This window comes from Leguminivora glycinivorella, chromosome 22, assembly GCF_023078275.1.
Source record: "Leguminivora glycinivorella isolate SPB_JAAS2020 chromosome 22, LegGlyc_1.1, whole genome shotgun sequence".
NCBI classification, from domain to species: Eukaryota; Metazoa; Arthropoda; class Insecta; order Lepidoptera; family Tortricidae; genus Leguminivora; species Leguminivora glycinivorella.
In genome coordinates, this window is record NC_062992.1 from 334,989 (window position 1) to 355,310 (window position 20,322).

The 20,322-nt window shown below is 36.4% G+C and overlaps 1 protein-coding gene across 1 annotated transcript in view; it reads right to left on the reverse strand.

The window, feature by feature from the left end:
* Positions 1-19,941, reverse strand: part of LOC125237709 (serine protease inhibitor dipetalogastin) — a 94,048-nt gene extending 74,107 nt beyond the window's left edge. The window contains exon 1 of the mRNA XM_048144867.1: positions 19,813-19,941. The gene's annotated coding sequence lies outside the window, so the exon portion shown is untranslated. The remainder of the gene's footprint in view (positions 1-19,812) is intronic.
* Positions 19,942-20,322: the final 381 nt, after the last annotated feature.

A 20,322-nucleotide genomic window follows, 5' to 3' on the forward strand; every position in this document is an offset into this window, starting at 1 on the left:
CGGTCACCGTAACCTATGGACGCCTGCAACTCAAACAGTGTCACATGCGCGTTGCCACCCCATTAGAAACTTGTACACTCCCTTTTGCTGTGTTAAGTACACAGCAAAAAGGAGTGTACAAGTTCCAAGGAGGGTTCGGGCTGCCGACGACTCAAAGGACAATAAACGGAACAAGTTAGTTCCGTAAGTCCTCCCGTCATCAGCACACCGCACCCTCGTTGAGCTCTGGCAGCCTTACTCACCTGCAGGAACACAACACTATGAGTAGGGGCGCGGAGGGGCTTCACGGATTATTTCTTTTCTCTTTGGTTAATTTAAGTCAGTGAAAAAATAGTTTGGACAAAAATGCCATATGCGACCAGTGGACACTATTTAAAATAAAAGCCAGCCGAAATTGTCCCTGTACCTTACAGTCTCACACAAACACTGCAAGTTAAATAAAATCCTGTAAAAACACAAGCGGTGTTTCCGCACCACATTCTTTTGGCCAAAAATGTCGGAAAATAGTAGTTTAATGACAGGGCCGCATAAAAAAATAAAAAAGTGAACCACAGACAATAAGAGGAAGGAACAATGATAGAGGCAGACCGTAGTTTTTTACTTTTTTTCAAGCAAGTAATGAGAACTGCGAATTGTTTTAAGTTGCCGTCCGTAGGCCGGTGGCAAACGGTTGGATAGATTTTATTTTACTGTAATTAAGAGTCGTGTACTAGCGCTATATAATCTAACTCGTTTAAAAACTAATTCTCGAAATTGGTATGGTAATAAATATAACGTAATTATAGCTAGGTATATTTTATACCGTTTTTTATTAAATGTTACCGTAGGTAATAGGTAATTTTGTCTTTTACCGCGATAGTTACTCATAAATAAAACTACGGAAACGGATTATATCGCGTATAATTAATTTACAATAGTCCCAACGACGTTTTGAACACTTTACATAGTTTTATTTCATAGGTATATATTGTGTTTGCTCTGGTAGGTAAGTGGCTAGATAGACCTATTTTTTTAATTTCAAATAACCAACAATCATTCTATCTGGATCGGTGGGTGACTGAAGCAGTTCTTGGGTTCGAATCCTGGCATGGTGTAGAATTTAACATGTAAAAAAAAGAAGCCTTTGTGTGTATGTAATGTACTTTGTGCCTTTGTACTTTGTGGCTATGTCGTATGCTTTACAGTGAGTATCTACATCATGAGGATGAGGATGAGGATGTGATGGAAAATCCTGTGACCGGGTGGCAAAATTTATTTAACCTCCGTGCCTTTGGGGCCCTCGTAAAGCTCAAGATTTCACTTTTTTTTAATTGCCCCACATAAAAAAATAAACGACACGTACAGTAAGCGATGCAGTGGCACAATTAAGTTTTATCGCCAGAATAAGAGTTTAGCATGAGACCAGGTTTACTGCGCACAATTACTCGCGCAGTAAATAACCTGGACCGAAATAGCCGAGACTAGTCGGGTCTCGCGGCGCAAGGCACAAGCTCAAGCGAACTTTTTTGTTCATGAACCTTAAATATAATATTATGAACCCTTTTCTTAGAAAACCTGATAAAGTGAAAAACAGATTGTTGATTAATTGTTTCGTTAATTGCTTAGGAGTAGCATTGAAACTTGAGCAGATTCATGTGATTTTCTGACTTCTTTGGGAAGGGCTCCAAAGAGGTCAGAAAATCAGGCCTCTACAGGCTTGAATTTTGTAGAGGTATGCCCATTATCACGGGCCCTTAATCATTTTACACCAATTTCCACATTTTTAGTTTCAAAAATACATACATACATACATACATACAATCACGCCTGTATCCCATAAAGAGCACTGGCACTGGGGCTTTGGTAGTTTCGTGTTTCAAAAATAAAAACTTCGAAAACGAATGGTATAGAGTATTAAGTGTAGAGTACCTATTGGAGTTCACGATGTACCTGTCTTACTTAGTGCCAAGTTTTGAATTCTGATACATAAGTTATTTATGTATTTAAAAGGGATATTTTTTTATATAATTAGGTACTATACCTACAGGTAGGTTAAGTATATTATATCTACCTATCTATCTACTTTTTGGGCTTACTTTCAGTTTTAGTTAATTTGTGTTCCTACAAAGTATTAAAATAAACCAACCGCTACCGCTTGTACCTTAGACGGATTGTTACGGTGTCTTAAACTCTCGATCAATCAAACAATAAAAATAGAGGAATCAGTGTAAATTGCGATCGAGACGTATTCTCCGATCAAGTTTAGTGTGAGTGTGGTAATCAGCGAATTTCACTGTACTTTATTTATTTTTCTAGTTCATTAAGTAGGTACAATAAGTAGACAAGGCGATTGCACCTGCCGAGGGTTTCGCATTATTTTTTCAGATTATATTTTCCCCGTTCTTTTCTCAGATGAAAGCAAGCAATATTACTTGCCATATGTTATACTTCTAGGACACCTATTATTTTGGATTTGCTTGACAGATGTTGATTAAGCTTAAATGTTTCTTACTTACCTATATGTAAGTAGTTATTTATGTAAATGGTGCATAAATTAAGGCACGTACGTGTGTTCTTTTGTGATATAAAGTGACACGAGAGTTTTAACGCAAAATATCAGAAATTAAGAATGAAAATGCTCTAGCAGATACAGATTTTTAATATAGGCCATTTACTTATCGCTTCCAAGGAACTTATGATATGGATGTAGATACGTAGGTACATAGACACACGCCTGTATTTCCAAACGGGGTAGGCATAGCATATGAAGCTGTATTTGTTTCAGTGACACTTTTGGCAATTAAAAGGGCGAAAGTAAACGAAATTAAAAAAAAATATATCGGGGACACCTTACACAGATCAACTTAGCCCCAAACTAAGCAAAGCTTGTACTATGGGTGCTAAGCGACGATATACATAGATAAATAGATAAATACATACTTATACCTAGAAAACATCCATGACTCAGGAACTCTGTGCTATCACACAAATAAATGCCCTTACCGGGATTCGAACCCAGGAACGCGGCTTAGCAGGCAGGCTCACTACCGACTGAGCCAGACCGGTCGTCAGTGATAATTGTGATACAGTGACAGGTTGCCAGCCCATCGACCATACCACAATGGAACCCATATCCCACAGCTGACTTCTACCACACCCACGGGAGGAAAGGGGGTGGTGAAATTCTTAACCCGTCACCACACTGAAATGGCTGTTAAAGTATGTTAAATCCAATTGTATCTACTCAAGCTCTGAAGCTTTAGTAGTTTCATGTGTTCTGCCTACCCCTTTATGGGATACAGGCGTGATTGTATGTATGTATGTATGTATGTATGTATGTATGTATCTACTCATCCCCCTTCTTTCAGTTATTCCTAAGTTTAAAATTGGAATAGCTCCCCGATGTGACGTCACGTTCGCCTCAACGTCTATGACAACTATTTCCAATAACTCCGCCACTGCATTTTACGCACGTCCACTGAAAACTGAGCCGTGACAACTCTTTTCTTCTACGTGACTTTCTATAGAGAAGGGTGCTTGTATCTTTACACCATACGTAGACATATACGTCAGATATAACTTGAACTACTGATGCGCCGACGGAAAGTTTCCAAAATTAAGAAATTTTCACATAGGTAAGAAATTTTCATTGTATGGATAGAAACTTTCCATTTCATGAATTTAAATTCCTTTTATTTTTCGTGAAAGTTTCGTGAAATTTAAGATTTTTTTGGAAAGTTTCCGTAACTTACACATCACTAACTTGAACTGACAGCTAATGTAGTAATGTAATGTAATTTAGTTTTAAATGCAGGTATAAATACCTAAATTAGCGCATGTATTCGCACTCTTAGGCACTGCTGCCATCAAAAGCGAGTACCTAAGCGATGGGCTATCGGCGATACGAGTAGAAACGAACAAAAAGATACAATAACCTAACTACATAATTAAAATTTTGAAAAAAGCTCCGACATAGTGGACCGATTTTCAAGAAACATGGCTAAGAACACTTCCGACTAACTCAGCTTTCAAACAAATAAAAACGAAATCGGTTCATCCGTTCGGGACTTACGATGCCACAGACACACACGCAGACAGACAAACAGACAGACACGTCAAACTTATAACACCCCGTCGTTTTTGCGTCGGGAGTTAAAAAAGATTTCCCTTGTAAATAAAATACAGAGCGAGCGCTGTTTTGACGTAATGTTTACTGTAATTTGAACTATTTCATAAGGATCCTTATGTGTTGGAAAGTCACACTTGAAGTCTATTTAAGCCGCGGGGTCTAATAATGTTGGTTGTGGGTGCCTCGGGGATATTGCAAACGTTTTGAAGTGACGGCATTCTTATGGACGGTATTGCGTTTAATATTGCTCGGGTTGAGCTTTTAAATATGGGTGTACGGTTTATCTTCCATACTTTTCACTGGAGATATAACTTCAGAGCCCAAAGTTTTTAATCCCCGGCGCAAAAACGACGGGGTGTTATAAGTTTGACGTGTCTGTCTGTCTGTCTGTTTGGCCGTCTATTTGTCTGTCTGTCTGTGTGTGTGTCTGTATGTAGCATCGTAGCTCCCGAACGGATGAACCGATTTCGATTTAGTTTCTTTTTGTTTGAAAGCTGAGTTACTCGGGAGAGTTCTTAGCCATGTTTCATGAAAATCGGTCCACTATGTCGCGGTCGGGGTTTTTTTCAATTTTTTTTTTGTGCTTAGGTTATATTAATAAACTTGGCAATTGGCATATAAAGGGTGACAAGTTTTTATTTGACCTTCGCCATATTGCGGATTTTCTGTTTAACTAATTTATTTTACTGGCAAGGACACTTTGACAACAGACGTCGAAAGTCATGTGTGTAAACAAGAAGCAACGTCAGTGATGTAAAGTTGTAAACAAGAAGTAAATACTTTAGATAGGTATTCTAACGTTTTTTTTTTTAAATTATACCTGAAATAATATTTAAAAAACAGCGAAAATAATAATACTGATTAAGATAAATTACTTACAATGAAAAAAAAGGGAGGATTTTGCGCTAAACCACTGCGCTTCGCGGCTCCGTCGAATAGTAAAATAGGGTAAACTGCCAGGCTACTGGCCAGTGTCTAAGAACTGGCCACTCTATACCTACTAAAAAATAAATTTCTATTACTGGCCACCTCCCAGTAACTGGCTAGTTTCAGAACCGCCTGAATTTGAATCTTAAAAGACTTAATTGAGTCTTTAAAGTCTCAATCTTTTCAATGTTACCATTAACCAACCATTTCCTTCCAAAACCGACCACAATGCAGTTGCAAATCAGTCTATTAAACCACAAAGGAGTGCAGCTGAGCGGCAATGAGGACATTCAATGGTAATTCAGCAAAAAGGATGCTTTATCCGGGCGGTCAGGAGCAGATGAGAGGTCGAGCTTTTTTGCCGACGGCGGGCGAGCTGCCAGATTGAAATAGTTCTTGCTCGGATTAAGGTTCAGTATATGTGTCGCTTAACTTCAAACTTGGGTAAATCCATTCTGCTTTGAGGTTGAATATATAAAAAATATAATATGACCCGAAAGATACTCAACCTTATAGCAGAATGGATTTAACCAGTTTTGAAGTTAAGCGACACATATAATATTGTGATGAATTATCTTATAAGGCAGCGATAACAGTTAAGTTACTTTTCAAACATAAATAGGTACCAGAATTTCAATACAGGTTACAAGATTTTCAATACAGGTTTATTTATAATCACATCAAACTTAAAAGATAAGAAAATTTTCACTTTTCATTTTATAATTGAACTAAACATAGCAAGAATTTGCATAAATAATTATCTAAGTTGAATAACACATTTGCATTGCAATATTATGGTAGGTATATAGTCGTCGAATTAATTTTATGGGCATATTGGTATGAGGTGATGGTCATTGAAAGTGTTCAACACCGCAATGTAACGGTCGGTGTTTGAGATATTTAAAATATCTTTGCAGAAGTATGATTTGTAGGAAAAAGTACAGTTAATGACAAAAGCTTACAAAAAATGACAGTTTTGATTAAAAAATACTTATATAAAAGTCTACAAAACATCGCAACTTCTTCGAGCTTCATATAATGCTAGTTTGATAGACACAATCCTGATAAAGCTAGAAAGTGTGTGTTCTAGGTCAATGTGCACATATTGCTTAAAATTCGTCTGCCATCCTTGTCTGAACTAGTTCTAGTATCCTTGCCAAAATACTGGGTTTTCCGCATTCTTTGTAAAGACTTGCAACATTATCAAGTTTAACAACATAACGTAAATATTTGGTATCCTGTGTAATAATATAGTAGTACTTGTAGTAAACACTTTATTGCATGGAACAAATTACAAGTACAGTGGATAATATATACCGGGTGGTCCAGCCCATATAACCATAATCGGTCGCCGTTCCTACGCAAATCCTCCTATTTTGTGTACACACAGGTCTTCGGGTCTCAATGCTTAGTCGCAGTACGGTCGACGTTTAGTCGCGGCGACCCAAATGGGGACGATTGGTAACAGGCACAAATGGTCACAGAAGTGACAGAAGTGTGCACTACGCGTGCACACATTGTTACCGTTTGGCGACTACTTTCCCAAAATCATTCGTTCATTTCATTCTTTTCAAATGGCGACTGTCAGAGACGTCAAAGTAAAAAAGAAATAAAATCATTTGACATTAAAATGTAATGGCGTAAGAATTTGTTAAAGATTAATATTGTTTGCATTTGTAATATAATGTGGGCTAATTACCATGGCCAATTAAATTGCTCGGGTGATTTCATAAAATAAGTCTAAATTTATCAACGCGCCATCAATTTACCTCAGTTTAACCAGTAATAATATTATTGACTACTCGGTGTTTGCGTGTTATGTATATTGATTGGTGAAGTTTTAGTGCTCCGGTGCATATACTATACTGAAATAATAAAAATAATGCCTAGAAAACCAATAAAGTTGTTAAAATATGGATTAAGACGGTAATATTCCATGTAAAAAACAGTCGCCAAACGGTCACCAAACGGTCGACAAACGGTCGACAAAAGGTCGCAAAATGGTCGCAGCGTACACGCGTGACCGAAAGCAGTGAATATTTATTATATTTTCAAAATGGCAAGCCATTAACTTTTTCCAGGTATCCTCAAACTTCATAAACAATTAAATATGCCGTCGTACTCAGTTGCCCTCACTAAAGAAGATTAAAAAAAAATTGTAACGTGCGTACCGAGCTGCTGGGTTGTAAAGGATCGGGGATCATATTATTATGGTCTTCTATAGAGCAACTAGTATTTTGCGGCATTTCACAATTGACACTTGTTGAAGTAGTCTTCATTAATATTACTATCAACATTCATTTCAGCGATCTGTATTTCTTTTGTCAAGATTTTTGTATAGATAAGTGTCTACAAATTTGTAATGTTAAAGAGACATAAATAAAACGTAGTAGAGTAAATAATGTGTTTTTTTTGTAACCCAAACAAAATACTTGTAGATACGAGTGCGGAAAAGAGGAAAATCGATACGAGTAGCGATAAATTAATACACGAACGAAGGGAGTGTTTTAAATCGACACGAGTTGTGAATGTCCTTTTCGCACGTGTATCGTACGACGGTTTTCAGTACCTAAATCTAAGCTAAGAGTTTCGACCAGACAAGAAATGAATCATTGCTTGATTTGCTCGCACTACTGCGTTAAAAAAAGCAGCATCTGTACTGAAAAAAACTATCATTGCGCAACAGAAATTCTATTAATATCACAGTAAATAGGTACTCTATTTCATTTGATTCCTACTTTTATTGTGTAAAGCAACACTACACTTCATTTTTATCAATAAGAATTAAAAATTATATATTTAATACATTAAGTAACTATAAAGTGCTTATCTATTTGTATTATCATTCTGCACTTTTCTTAACTTTCCCACATTTCTATAAAATGTCGAAGAGTGCTTAAATGGTCGTCGTCGTTTATTATTATTTAATTCGCTCATATTTAAATGATTCAAAGCAACCAGTCCACAACTTCACAAGACAGTTTGAGAAACCTTCGTATTTCAGATTGTCATTTGCGGATACAGTGGTTTAGGAGCAGTTCGGTAATCAGACCTACACATGTGTGTACAAATTCTGTCAATGTCACTGTCAGAACGGTTTCTGACAGTGACATTGACAGCCACAAATTCATCCACATGTTGTTACCGTTATGTGTGCAAACGTCGACTAATAAAGTGTCGTTAAAAGTCATTCTGACAGTGACATTGACAGCCACAAATTCGTACACATTTTGTTACCGTAACGAGTGCACACGACGACTACATTTTGTTATTGTATCAATACGGTCGCATTGTTTGCACGACGTTACCACGCGTTATGTCACATTTGACAGTTAGTTACTGATTTGAAGATTTTGCGACTGAAATGGTTGTATGGGAGGTGTCCCTAAAATCAACGCTAAAATGAAAAGGGGTGATAGGTCCTCTCATTATAGCTATTTAGCTACCACATTAAGCGAATTTGTCCTTAATGAAAATATAGTTTTCGAGCTATTAGCATTTTTTTACTGTTTTCTTTAAGGCCAATATCTTAAAACGACGATGACATTTTCATTAAGGTAAAATCCGCTTAAATGTGATAGCTAACTAAATGTCCTATCGCCCCTTTTAATTTTGGCGTATCGAGTAATTTATTCTAAAACTTCAAAAGCTCATGGCTCATAATATACAATCAATCTGAACATGACACTTACAGTATGACTGATTGCAAACATATATACTCGTAGTTCCATAGAATAAACTTTTTAACAATACAAAGAAATGCGTGCAATTTTTCAAGACCAAAGGGCCGTGGGCGCTTTGCGCGAGCGCATGGTGCGATTTAGCGCTCCGATAGTCCGCACAACCTAGCCAAGTTCACAACGCTTACTCTTCGTAAGCGTAAAGTAGCTAGCCCTCCCTATCGCTCCTCTATAGTGGCGGGTCGACTAAACAGCGTTTCGATGGCTATGTAGCGTGAGCGACTGTCCTTCGGCTAGGCCGCTCGGATTCAATTGCCGAGGTCAACGACCTCGCTGCACTCAGCTGAGCTAGCCGTTTAATTGGTCCAGTGTTCTGTGACAGTGACACTTTTTGGTATTTCGTGCGGAATGTACCTGCGCTGTGTAAGATCGATTTTTTAAGAGCTATTCGACTTTTTGTAAGTATTTTAATTATGAGGAAGAATAGAATAGAATCAGTTTTATTCGTAAACACACAGACAATAAACAATATTTATTAAAGACAGAAGAATCAAGTGCCACGAAATGGCCTCACCTCAGCATTTTGCTGGCGACTAAAAATCTGATTGCTGAAGAAGTTTTTATTTTTTAATACAAAAAAAACTTACTCAAAAGATTAGATCGGAAACGTCAATTTTTGAAGTTCCATGCTCACTGTACTGAGCTGCAAAATATTGATAAATTCGCCATACACTTTTGCACCTCACTGTACCTTTTTGCCTAAGCTGCTTCAGCTGTATCTGACCGCACAGAATAAAACAAGTTTTTGATTGGACCATTTTGTTTTCAGATTACTTTTTCTTTTTTTGTAGTCACAGTAGTTTAAGAATGCAGTTTTGTTAGGCCAGGTCGTGACCGTTTTAGCTGAATTAAGAGAATTTAACGACCAATAGGTACAGTTACCGGCATAAAGATCGCAGAAAAAGAATATTGCATAAATATCTGGCACGCACAAGTATATGGGTCTAGAAACGACGATGGGTGACGACCGGTCTGGCCTAGCGCGTAGTGACCCTGCCTGCTAAGCCGCGGTCCCGGGTTCGTTATTTGTGTGATGAACACATATATTTGTTCCTGAGTCATGGATGTTTTCTATATATATAAGTATGTATTTATCTATATAAGTACTTAAGCATATCGTCGCCTAGCACCCATAGTACAAGCTTTGCTTAGTTTGGGGCTAGGTTGATCTGTGTAAGGTACCCCCAATATTTATTTATTAAAAAAAATACACTAAATAAGATGGTGCCAGAGATTTTGATTTTTTATGTGCAATGTTATTGCCAGTGACAGTACGACTAATACCACACACACCCTTAGAGCCTGTTCACACTAGCGATTCTTTTCGGCGATTTTTAGGCGATGCGAGATCGCGGCGTGCACGCAGCGAGCTCGCCGCGGGTCGTCGCGGCATCGCGGCGATTATTTTATCGCATAATATCGCCGCGAGCACGCGGCGAGCAAGCTGCATTATCGCCGCGATTGTTTATGAGGTAGACAATCTAATCTACCATTCAAGTCAAAGACGCATTTTCATCCCGTTACGCGAAAATGGTATCAGAAATTGATAATTAATTGTTTATAGAAGAAATACGCAAGCGTCCAGCACAGTCACTCGTCCCGAGATTTGCCACTCGCGTGCCGCTCGTGGCAAAATGTCTCGGGACTCGTGAAGTAATGACATACTTCTCGCACTTATAACGAAATGTACTGTTTTGGGTTACATTCAACACGCTTGCGAAAGAGCACAAAATATTATAATCACTTTCTGCTAGGCGGTAGTTCCATGCGGGATCCTCCCAAAATTTACGGTTTGATTTTCGTTTTCGATTTAATCGCCTTCTGAGCAACACAGCTAAAAGTATCTCCTCGTCCATTTTGTGAATAATGAAAGCCCGTAAAGATAACAGCAGCGAAATCGCGGCGAGCTTGCCGCGAGTACGCGGCGTTACAATCGCGATAAAAAATTGCTGCGATGCCGCGACGACCCGCGGCGAGCTCGTTGCGTGCTCGCCGCGATCTCGCATCGCCCAAAAATCGCCGAAAAGAATCGCTAGTGTGAACAGGCCCTTAGACAGAATTACAACTTTGCGTTTGCGATGGCTTCCAGTTCCATCACTTACCTCGGCACTAACAATGTGTCTGACCATTGGGACTTTGCGAAAAAAGATTCAATTTTTTTTCCAAAATAGGTAAATTTTATGTTTTTCCTACTCAGAATCACGAGTCTATCCTACTAGGCGGAAAAAAGCGTCACAAATATTTTTTTCCCACTTCGTTACTATTTTTCAAACACTTTGTACAGCGGATACAAAGTGGAACGTATGCAAAATAATAGAAAATTTTTGAACCATTTTTTGTCTCGTTTTTTATCTTAGATCGAAAGGGTTAGTGATTCTGAGTAGGAAAAACATAAAATGTACCTACCTTAGAAATTTTTTTTGGTGGTTCTTCTCGTCAACGCACACAAATTACGCATTGCAAATCGTCAGTATTAATTTATTCAATTTTTATTTATTTTAAGTTACCTTTTATTAAAATGTTGTATTTTCTTGGAATAACCAATAAAGAGTATTATTTAATGTTCATTGATAATTATATAATTCATTTATACTACTTGCATATTTTTTAAATAAAATATTTATTGGAATGTATAACTAAAATCATATTTCGAATCACTATTTACTAATGGCAATATTCAAATTCAAATCTGACAGCTTTTAGAGCTTTTCAAAAACTTACGGTTAATCCGCTCTCCAACGACTTTATTCACTGTGTCACTTTTCTTGGAATTTTGCAATTTGGATTAAACCAGCACAAACTACAGTCCGCTTATCATTTACCACCATCAAGAACACCTGAGACCACCGAAGATTATCCAGACCTTTTACTAAAATTTGTAAAACTAGAACATTTATTTAAATATTTACTAACGGGTCTTGTTTGTATATTTTACCGCCACATTTATGGCATGTAACTGAAAGGTCTAGATTCCAGGCGAGATGAATGTTGTCGATTATTGCATGTTTAATAGGCGAAATGAACATTTTATTGATCGCTTTTAAGTGTCTCATAAAATTTCTATACACTGTTTTTATTGAATTCCGTTAACTTCGGCATACAGTTAGGTTATTCTAGGAAATAGAATAACATAGATAGTTTTTTTAATTCGTACTTTTTTCTAAAAACCGGCCAAGAGCGTGTCGGGCCACGCTCGGTATAGGGTTCCGTAGTTTCCCGTATTTTTCTCAAATACTACTGAACCTATCAAGTTCAAAACAATTTTCCTAGAAAGTATTTATAAAGTTCTACTTTTGTGATTTTTTTCATATTTTTTAAACATACGGTTCAAAAGTTAGAGGGGGGGGACGCACTTTTTTTTCCTTTAGGAGCGATTATTTCCGAAAATAATAATATTATCAAAAAATTATCTTATTAAACCCTTATTCATTTTTAAATACCTATCCAACAATATATCACACGTTGGGGTTAGAATGATAAAAAATATCAGCCCCCACTTTGCATGTAGGGGGGGTACCCTAATAAAACATTTTTTTCCATTTTTTATTTTTGCACTTTGTTAGCGTGATTCATATACATATTGGTACCAAATTTCAGCTTTCTAGTGCTTACGGTTACTGAGATTATCCGCGGACTCCTTTTTGCTGTGTCCTTAACACAGCAAAAGGGAATGTACATGTTTCTAATGGAGTGGCAACGCGCATGTCTTTCAGGTCCGCCTGAGAGACATGCGCGTATGCTTGTTTGCCACCGACGTAGTATAAAAAAAATAATTACGCCATTCTGTTTCCTATAATGGACCTAACTATATGTCGAAGTTAACGGAATTCAATAAAAATATGGTGTATAAACTAAGATATTTAGGTGAATCAGTTATTAGTGTTAAGATACCCGGCCGTTAGGGTACACCCCTGCTTGCGCACGCCATCTACAAGTAAGCTGCAATGTTGGCGTGTAGTTATTTTACAAGTTGCAGTCTGGTTACGTTGCAGCGATTTTTCTTATCTTAAATTTTGCTGTCACTGCTGTATAATTTAGTGCATATAAATCGATTTTTTACATACATTTAGTAATTTGTACTTCTATTGAAAAACGATCGATTTTTTTATCTGAAAATCATATTAAATTTGAGTGACATACATACATGTACCTACTCACATTACATAGAGACCGCCACTGTTACGTAAAATTATTTAAAATGGAAACAATTTAATATGAACTTTGATTTAACATATAAAATCACGCGTATATTCTCATACAGGGTAGGCGGAGCACATGAAACTTCTACTGTACATTATTATACATTATTTCAACCCTTTTTTTAATTATTCATCAGTTCTCAAAATGTTTGTACAAAAATTAAGGGAAAGGTTAAATCATTTGTTTTTATTCCTATCTTGTTACCAACATGTATTTGATAAATTGAATAATTTTATAAGTTTTATTTCGTCATTAAGGTTCTCTAGTATCTATATTTTCTTAATTATAACAATTATCCTGTATATATCTTACGAAAGTCGACTTATATTACTAAATGTTGGTAACAAAATAGGATCCATTAAAATTTGATGACGTGGCTATGTACAAAGTTTTTGGGAACTGCTGTTTTACACTTTTCATGCGCACGAAAATTACATTGAAATACTTTTTTATCCAAGCCGACTCGCACTTGCCCGTATAAATAAGCCTATTCTAAGTATTACATCTAATAGATTAGTAAACACTGACAAAGGGCTTCCGAACCAGGTCAAGACTGTATGCTTTTGTGCCACGTGTGGCCACACTACGCCATTCATATAACCAATCCATTTTATACCTTTAATTTACAAGCATAAGGTTCAATTTTAAATGAGTCTTGGGAGTTGTAGAGTGACAATATTTGAGGAACAATTTGTACATGTGTTTTAGTAGAGAGCGAAATTGTAAACATGGTTGCAGTAGCAAATAAGTGCGTTAGAAATCTTTGTTTGTATTTTTTGAAAAGAATCAACCAAGATTCTTGGTAATTACTGCACAAGACATTCAATTTTATTTTATTTTATATCTTCTTCTTTCATTGCCTTGCCCTAACGGACGACGGCGACCACCTTTGCCACTTCTCTCCTGTTCTTTGCCATTCTTGCCAGTATGGCTGCGTTACTTTCATTAGTGCATTTTTCTATGTCCCATTTTTTGTGTCTTATTTTACGCCTCAAGAAAACCACCATCAGCCAAATAATGCCAGTAATTTTATACAATATAATTTAGATTAAAATAATAAAGGCTTAATGAGGGCACCATTTGCTTCATAATCGACTGTCACATTTTTGATTTAAACTACTCAAATATGGAAATAATTTTGTATGTATATCATTTTCATTTTATTTAATTTTTTCTACATATTTTATGTCACACTATATAACAAACTAACCACGCTTGTTGTAAAAACATAAAGTCTACCGATCAGCTCATTATATTACTGTAAACCGTACCTCTTAATTGGCTATTAATGAACCTTAACTGGTTCCAACAAGGGTTACCATCAGTCAGTGCCTTTGTTTTACTCCGGGCAGTAACCTCGTGCAAAAAGTAGCGTTTTTGCTGCAACGGGCTCCGGTGAAAAGTTAAAAAAACCTGGTGCAATACAATATATTGAAGATGATGTTAAATTAGCAGGTTAAGTGGGGAGTTTTTTTAATTTATTATTATTTTGTACAGTGTGTATTTTGAATATTACCGCAAACTTTAAAATCAGAAAAAAATGAGCAGGAATGTATTCGATGACGACTATTAATTGGGATAAAAATTCTTGTTTTCAGATGATTTTCTTTTATTTAAGTAATCTAATCGATGGAATCAGGCGTTACTTTGCGGAAATCCATGTTAATCGTAAACTAGAACTTTCCTTTGCTAATCCGCGAATAGATCTATTCGCGGATTAGCAAAGGAAAGTTCTAGTTTGCGATTTAAGTAATCTGTTTTAAAGCAGCATACCTACCGAGAGTGTTTTCTCAGAATCTTCCTTCAGAATTAACTACAAATGCAAAAACTTATCTTCACATCGCTCAAGAGGACACAGGAGCAGAGCACAAATTCAAATTTGAGTTTTATAAAAATAAATCTTCGGAAGTATTTCATGAGAAGAGATCTATTAGGAAAACCCCTAGTATTTTTTCCTATCATCATTATCGCTAACAGGCGAAGTGTATTAAACGTCTGCATGGTTCGTATTGGTATGTGTCACCGTTGTATCCCCTGATAAGTGGTTGATTGGTTCTGGATCAAACCGACCATAGAGCCATAGGTACTGGAACACACATGAACAAACCAACTTGTGTCACCATTTCATAGATAACATACATACATAAAGTCACGGCTGTATTCCCAAAAAGGGTAAGACTAGCACACGGAACTGCTCAAGTTACAGTACCACTTTTAGCAATTAAGGGCTTGAAAGTAAACAAAATTGTGATATATCAGTGAGAAGTTGCTAGCTTTTTTACATTATAAATGGGCTTACTCTTGGCCACATACGAGCCAAAGATGCCTGTTCACCCTAAGTCCGTTTACACACTATCCGATCCGATATCGGATGTCGGAAGGATTTCAATAAAAAAAATCCAAGATGGCGCCTGTAATGTATGGGATACCGGTCCAACATCCGATATCGGATCGGATAATGTGAAAATGCACTAAAGTCCATCGCCCAAAAACAATTGAACCCATATCCCACACTACGACACCCACATTGTGTAGTGAAATACTTCTCATCACCACATGGGTCATAGATAGCTATAGTACACAAAAAGAAGAATTGTTTTCGACGCATCTGTGTCTAACAATAACTACGCATTTAATTTACAGAAAAAATAAATCATGATTACACATCGCACACAAAAAGCTCAATCCATTCGCTCTTTAAAACTTGAACACAAAAAAGCGAGAAAGTGTCAACAGTCAATACTCACAAGTGCTAACAACTGTCACTTTCGGTTCGATTGGGCCAATAACCATTCAAATTAAAACTTAACGAGCTGCCAGTACCCATTTGACCCCAATAGTGGGATTAGGGTCATGCCACAGTGGCGCGTGTGAGATGAATAGCGATTTTAATTCAATCAGTGATTTCAGGAAAGTTAGAAAGTGTATGAAATGGCTAGATTTTGAATGGGATGGCAATGAGTTCTGTACTAAGATATGTATACTTATAAGAGTTATAAGACTTCGTATTTCTTTATGTTATCCACCTGCGTTTAGAGAGTTTTTTTTTGTTATAAGTACTTATTACATTCATGTAGCAAAAATAAATATAACTGTTTAGACTAATATTTATTTTAAGTCCTTTTACATTGACACTTAATATATTTTGTGATAAATAAAGGTCTATATTATCTTTAAAAAGAAGTAAACAGTTTATTTATGAGTAATCTCAAAACAATTGAGGCTAAAGATAAATGAACAAGAAAACGATACTAGGTAGTATACCTATTATAAGAAATCTAGGACTATAAGTTACAGTGTCCGACTGATCTATACTTTCCGGACCGCCCTGTATATATTGCTGCTGACAGTACACTCAGTACAGTTACAGGAAAATGTAATCGCATAAATAACAATAATAACAACTTGTAAATCGTATCGAGATCCCATTAAGATGCAATTGACAATGGGGTAAAGGCGCTGCCACACTGGTGTTGCGTATTGACTAGCATTTCGATCATTATGTAGCCATCGTTTGCACACAATTTTCGGAAATTTTACACAGCGCTTTTAATAACGAATGGACAAATGGATTAAAAAAAGCTCTTTTTAAGGACGATTATGAACGAGAAAAACATTAAATTCGCCTATTTTAGAAAAAAAAAAAACAAATTTTTGTAATGAGTCACAGTTACATCAGTCAGAGATCGCCAATAATCTTAAATTACATCATACCTACATAACTTCACTTATCATGAAATCGACTTCATACGTCGACCGACTTTAAGTAATTCTAATTTAATTATAATCTTTATATGTCACACGCCAAAAAAAAATAGATATATTCCACAGTAGTTGCACGGTCATTACGCTTTGTGACCGTGACCGCACGCAGCACGGTCTCGTCGACAGTGTGTACGCGCCCTAACATAACAACAGTTGTGATTATTACTATCACTGGTATCGCTCGCACCGTTACGTGGATCATACTGGTTAGCTTGTCTGTTACTAAATACTATTGTTGAGACAGTGCGTTTTAAAAAAAAATCAATGATGGAACAAAACTTTTTTTATCACGCAGAAACGTCTGCGAGCGATACCTACTACTCACATGCTTTTAATTTAAAGGAAACATCGAAAAAAAATCACTCCCATGCAAAAGGCTGCACCGGCAATGCAGATCGCAAGTCCGAGTCCGCCGGATATGGTTATTTTTTCTTTAATTTAAAAATATGCAATAATGAAGCAGTCTTTTCTTTTTGCATAACTGGAAATTTCGACTGGTGGGCAGTTGCAACTGATTAATTTTTTCCTTGGTTTACAATGTTTGCATTATTAATTAGAGAGTTCACTGGTTATAAATGGCACGCGTGTTTATTAGATACATGTTGAACTCAATTCAATAATGTATTAATGGAAAAAATGGATCAGTTACAATTGTCCCCCAGCGGTCGGGATTTGCCCCGCTACAGCGTACAGGTACACCTTATTTTATTTTGTGACATAATATATGTGTCAAAATGGTACATAAAAAGGCGATAATCTTTTGTATCATTCCAACAAAATTAAAAATGGCTAAACTAAGCTTTAACAAAAAAGCGAATAACTAAAACTGCCCATATGGGCAGTGTGGATATATTGATAAGCTTATTCAATTTATGTCATTTATTATGTCATTTTTTTTTATTTATGTCATTTTGACACGGTTCGGATTGAACCCATGACCATTGGTTGTCTCGTAACCTTATTCTGGCGAAAGGTGATCACAATGATGGGTGATGTTGATGGGTGATCAGTTTGAAAGGGGAGGTTCCGTGTTTGACCCGTTTGTCTTTATCAACCTCGTATGACCCAAACCAGTTTCTCTGATTTCGAATTTGGAACTTTCGTTTTTCATGAGAATTTTGTATGAGAATTTCGACCTGCAGAAGAAATATGGATGGCTTTTATATCAAAGTTACACTGCGATTGAGTTTACATCTCTAGATTAAACGTCAACTGTCTCGTGGTAACCGTGCACGCACTTTTGTATGCAAGTAATTAGTGGTCGTTGCACGTCTTGTTACTTATTATGCCTGTTGGTACGGGACAATAACATCATATTAGCATAATTTAAATAACATTATGTTAATTGGGAGTGATTTGATTCATTATTATAGGTACTGTGTTTTATTTAACTTGTATGAGACTGAATTTTATGCAATACATTATCAAAATAAACCGTAATAGTAAAACAAATCTTATCTTTACAGGATGTAAAAGTAGTAATAGGTACAGCGGAGCAATTACGACTGGGGGGCCAATTTCAACTGATTGATTTTTTCCATGTATCACATTATCTTGAGTTCCATATGTACCCACTGAAAACGCGTGCACATATATGACCAATGGACACTCTATTTAATAATGCAATAAATGTAAACATAGAATATATAGGCACCTTCTGGATGAGCTCACTCCATCGTAGGCCACGTCTTTGCCTTTGGCTAGTCTGTGGCCAAGAGTAAGCCCATTTATAATATTTAAAAAAAATATGAAATAAACGTACTAGTTTAAAAAAATCTGCAAGAATTATCTCCGTCGCGTCTTCAAATAGTTCAGATAAAAGCCATTATCATAGTAGTTTTATATTAATTTATTCATTGGTTATAAATAGTTGTCTTCTTTCGCGTATCGTCTCATGAATTATACAAGAATATCAAACGCACCACATTTTGCTTGTGGAAATTTCGCTACTTGGTGAAACACCCGCATTAATTGTATCTCTGTTTATTAGATTAAAACGTCTTTAAAATAGTGGTATAATATTTAGTTATTTTAAAACCACTGGGCGTGGGCGTTATAAATAATTATGACATTGCATAAGACACATAGGCAAGGTGACCAGCTGACCTGCCAGTGCCATTTTTTTATTGTAATATTCCTAATTATGAAATTGTAAGAAAAGTAAATTTATTACGTATGTAAAATTATTCCCTAATTTTAATAGACAAATTAGTGGTAAAATAGATATATGTATTCTCTGGGCTCCAGTAATTGGACCGGATTCTTTTTGCAAATTGTTGTCGTCTTGGCTAGGCCTTCTAAGTCTTCTAACCCCAAGACCACCCGTTCACCAATCCGGTTCATTTGTATGAAATACAAATAACGAAATAATTGATTTTTTTACCACGTTGTAAATGTTGTGAATTTTAATGTATTTGATTTACAATAAAAGTACTTGAAATAAAAAGTTTTTATTTCAAATCGGGCAAAGGCAATTTTTTGGAGACTAGAATTTCCGTGGCGCTAGACTTAAAAAAAAAACAAATACGACGATATTGAATTTTTTTACCATTCAAAACAAAAGATTAAGTCTGAGTATTATGAACACCGAAAAAAACTAAAATAAAAGAAAAAAAATAGATCGCGCACATGTCACTTTTTAAGTTGTTTACTACCTCAACTTAAGACAATCTGTTTTAAAATATAAAGTCAGTGACCCTAATGAAATCCCATACAATTATGGTCGTTAATCATACTCGTCATAAAAGTTACACGCCATTTATTAGCTTATTCGCCGGATGTTTTAAATGAGATTTGTATTAATACTTAACTGTACGTATAATAAACTCTGTAACGACACCTGATGTATGTATTGAGGCCGATTTGGTATTAACTCGAACTAGTTCTTACTTTTAATCCAGAACAAATCTTATAAACTTCCCTGCAGTGGTATTAAAGATAAATAAGTAGATCGGAATTAATCTTAATCTTTTGTACGCTGTTAAAAACTGCAGTAAAAATGTAGCATAACCTAGTTTAAAACTTGAAGAACTTTAATCCTAATTCTTCTTAAGCTAAAAAAAAAAAACTTACTCAGAACTTTTCCAAAAACACTGGCCTCCGAAACACAACAGCACACGAAAAAAAATTTCGGAATACGAATTTCGAACGCAAGTTCAACGCGCGATACCGTGCGATTTGAACGGCGGGTAAGAAGCCACTGGCCGCGCACCCAGCGGGCCGACTAATATATCTCGCATACAAGTTTCTTTCGTCTTTCACTGCCGCTGCCGTGGGACCACTGTCTCCTCGGATAGCCATTTCTCCTAGTCGGAAGTCTTCGCGGGCACTCGGGCCCCGTCGGCTACCATTTTCTGGGTTAATGAGGAGTCCGAGTGTTCGCTGTTTTCTAAGCGTTTTCGAATTGGCGCTTTGACGCGGCATGGGTGATGCCGACGATGTTTGACACCTCGCTGTTGGGTGATTGTTTGAAGAGTTTCTGCGCTTTATGCGCTCCTGGTGTTACTATGTGCTTTTTAAATTTATAAGCTTTATACGACGCTATACAAGTAAATAAAGAATGAAGAAATGAATTATTATTAG